The following is a 3,837-nucleotide window of genomic DNA, read 5'->3' as shown; positions in this document are numbered from 1 at the left end:
AATGTCCTCCCTCCTGGCTTCTGATTCCTTTTCAGCCATCTCCTTTTTAAAACTTATTTCTTCTTTCCTAGCTTCTGCCTCTCTTTCAGATCTGACTTGAAGAAATTGTAGTAAGAGCCTCACTTGTCCTTCTCCTTTTCCTTCTAACTTTTGATGCCATAGATGTCTCTTCATCTTTTCCTGATTCTTCGTCATCACTCACTTGATCTTTAACTCCCTTTCCCTTTGACCATGTGTTCATTGCTTTGTCTCGAGCTGCCATGGCCTGCATCCTTTCTTTCTTCTATAAAGATGTAGGATCAATTATTAATTTGTGTTCAAATTTTAGAGCACTGAATTTTAATGTGTTCTCACATTCCTAATGCTGATTGGTTTTCAATCTATAAGCTCAGGAATAGGCATCTCGTTTAGTAATTGCAAAAAACAACTACAGCAAAGTGGGCGGCATAACAGTGTGAGTTAAATAACTTAAAATTGCAAGTGAGCCACTCACAATTCATATCAGAGAAACCAACACTATCATAATAAATCTATAACGAACTTCATATAACAAATTAAAACTGCACACTGAACATAGATATGTGGAAAAATTAAACGTTAATTAATAAAAAGAAAAATGCTATCGAGAAAATATCTAAAGTACGCTAAGCAAACGACTTTAATAAGCACAAACTAGAGAATATCAAGAAAGGAAGAAAGCAAAAAGCGGAAGCTAACAAAATCTGCAATAGAAAAATAAAGAGAAAAGTACGATTTGCTAAGAGAGATGCCGTCAAGTGACCTTGTCCTGTAACGTACGCCTCATATAAGCTATGCCTTTCGATAACACAAATAACAGCATGCAGAAGCTTAAAGAAGCATGCTATGCTGTAACATCCATTGCAAAAACCAAACTGTAAACACCGCATGAAATCCCAAACGCGAGAAAATACATACCCAACAAGATTAAAACTCAACACAAAAGTGGATGGGATCAAGACTGTTATTTCATGCAATTCACAGTCAAAGACTATAATCCTTAACCCCTAAAAGATCACTCACCATCTTGCTGTCTTCGTCTTCTTCTACATTTGGCCTGTTGTCCATTATTTCCACGATCTCCTCGGCAAGTTGCTCTGTTTCAGTAAGTGGTTCTGGAGAAATCCCACTGGCGGCTTCTTCCTTTCGGATTTTTGCTTTGAACAAGTCAATGATCTTTTGAAAGCGTTCCCTAACGCTCCTCTGATCTCTGGGTGAATCTTTGAACGCTTGTAAACAGTTTAAATTGTCTGCCACCTCTTTCCATTTTTGCCCTGCTAGTTTAGATCCACTTTTGTACATGTACGGTTCGAGAAATCGAACTTCTTTCAGCAAAGTATATAATCTTTATCGCTTGTCCAGCGAAAAGTTCCACTAAAATGCAAATGATAAAATCACAGGTTAACATGTTATGACTGTTCAAGATCAAACTGAGTGCCAAAGATGAGGTTAGCTAGGCACATAAGATTAAACAGATATTATTTAAACTTAACAAGCTTACTTGTTGTTTCTCGCCGCGGCGGTCGACGTAGTGACCCTGTCAAAAAAGTAAAAATAATTTTTAACAATAAGCAAATAAACAATTAAAAACATTCGAAAATTTCAACCTATTTCATGTTGAAACATAAGCAGCGATCTACCACAAAGCTATCGGTTTACTTACGAACTTCCACCGTGGATAACCATGCTTTCGCTCCCGCACCACTTCGTAAACTCTGAAAATAAAACGAGAAAAAAAAGAAATCAGTGTCACTTCTTTAAGAAACAAACGAAGCTTACTGGAAAACTCAGAAAATAAATCGAAAAGAAAAAAAAAATGTGTTATTTCTTTGAGTAACATACGAAATTCTCACCTTTGAAGTCACACGTTGTAGATCTTTGACTACGACGAGAAAAGCTGTCAAAACTTACCGTACTGAAACACGACGGTAAGGAAAACACCATCCCATAACTTTTACGCACGCGCAAAAAAGCTTAACCCAGATCCCGCGTACTCGTCCAACCGTAGCCGTTAACCGTAGTCTTAAATCTTAAATTCCCTACTGGCCACTGTCTCTATGTCAGTTCATTTGATAGTAGACATTAATGAGTAATGATATTTAGTTGTAGCAGTTTTATATATTTTGTGTTTATGAAATAGTATCTGGGCCAGGTTATTCATGGAAATGCTAAGAGGATATGGCAGCAGGAGTGACAAGGATACTTGTGTGAATGCAGGTATGAAGTGAGTTGTGTAGAGCGGCCATGTAGAGGAGTGTGAAGTTAGCTGTCAGGGATGTGAGGAATGTGAGAGATGTGCTTCATTCACAGGTAGGACATGTTCCTATGCAGCATCAGCAACACCATTTACCTGTCCAGGATACAAGGGGGCGTGTATAGGTAAAGGGGTTGTTTGGTGGGGCGAGATGAACCTGACGCCTTCCCAGATACAAGGGTAGTGGGTTATATATAGTTAGAGGGCAGCAAGGTAGCCTCGACCACAGTCCTGCCACCTGACATAATTTGTGAAGATGAGCTAATATTTAGATAGGTATGTGTCCAGCAGAGGTGTGCTATCAAAGTTGCAGGTGGATTGATTCAGGGACAGGGGTGTGGCTGTGTCAAAGTTGGTGTACATTATCTGTGTGACGCTGCAGGGGAGGGTCCACATTGGCTGGGCCTGACAGTGATGTACTGACCAGACATATTTGCTTTGAAAACATGTCATGGTCATGATCTGTGATATACAGCCTGGAGTTAGGAGTCTGCTCACTTTTTGACCTCCTGTATGATATTGAGCAGAGATGCAGACCTGGACACTCACAAAATACATTAGAGATAGGGCAGGAACAAGAATTTCAGACTTCACCAAAGTGTATGAACATAGAAACTAGATTTGCAGGATTTGGAGTCATGAAGTACACAACATAGGAATCATAAGGGATGGGTAATAAAATTTAATGGTGGTAAATGAAGATGATCTGCGTCATCATAAATCTTCACATGGGTTCAGCCAGTGAGAATGATGAAGAAGGAAACTGAAACTTTCCAGACCAAGACTCAAAAAATAACCTATAAATCCAATGGATTCTTATCCCTAAATATGCTCAACCGCTCAACTGGTATAAACAGTTCTGAAACAGATAAAGAAGTGTATCCAGATGAAATTTTATGATTCTTGGAGTGATTTTATTGTTTGATTGATCATTTGATTGTTTGATTACTTGATTGATTTATTGATTGGCTCATCATTAGCATACATCATCATCATAATAATTCTATATTTAGTGACCTCATTATCAGCCTCTTTTGCCTTTTTCCTTCCAGGAGTACAGAAATGCAGTAGTTTTACCCTTTGCATCCATCTTGCTGTTTGAGAAATGATACATTTACAATCTCTTGGCTGCACTCCACCATTTTAAAAATGTTTTGGGTGTGACAGTTTAGACTTAGTATGTCTATTTGGAATTAGCCTGTCATTATGTTGCCAAGGTTACCTTTAGTTCGTTTTTTTCTTCATCATGCCAATTCTTGTCATAGATAGAGTTAACTAAAGAGAGAAAAAAGATTAAATCTTTATAGACATTCTTTAAATATTTTTCATTTGTGTTGATCAAGATGGGAGGTGTATGTTATTACCAGCTGCACATAAGGTGTATAATTGCAATTAATCTTCTGAACAAAGATTGAACATAAACAAGCATTCATAGATTGAACATGAAGCACGTACAGTTTTGGATAGATTGTGTCCAAGGGCACCAAATTGTCATCACAACATTAGTGGTGGACATGACCTAATTCTGTGCACCCTTTGCTCTGGTTGGAATCCACACTGTATCA

The sequence above is a fragment of the Montipora capricornis genome, chromosome 11 (genome assembly GCF_036669925.1).
Source record: "Montipora capricornis isolate CH-2021 chromosome 11, ASM3666992v2, whole genome shotgun sequence".
NCBI lineage: Eukaryota > Metazoa > Cnidaria > Anthozoa > Scleractinia > Acroporidae > Montipora > Montipora capricornis.
This window is presented reverse-complemented; position numbering follows the sequence as displayed.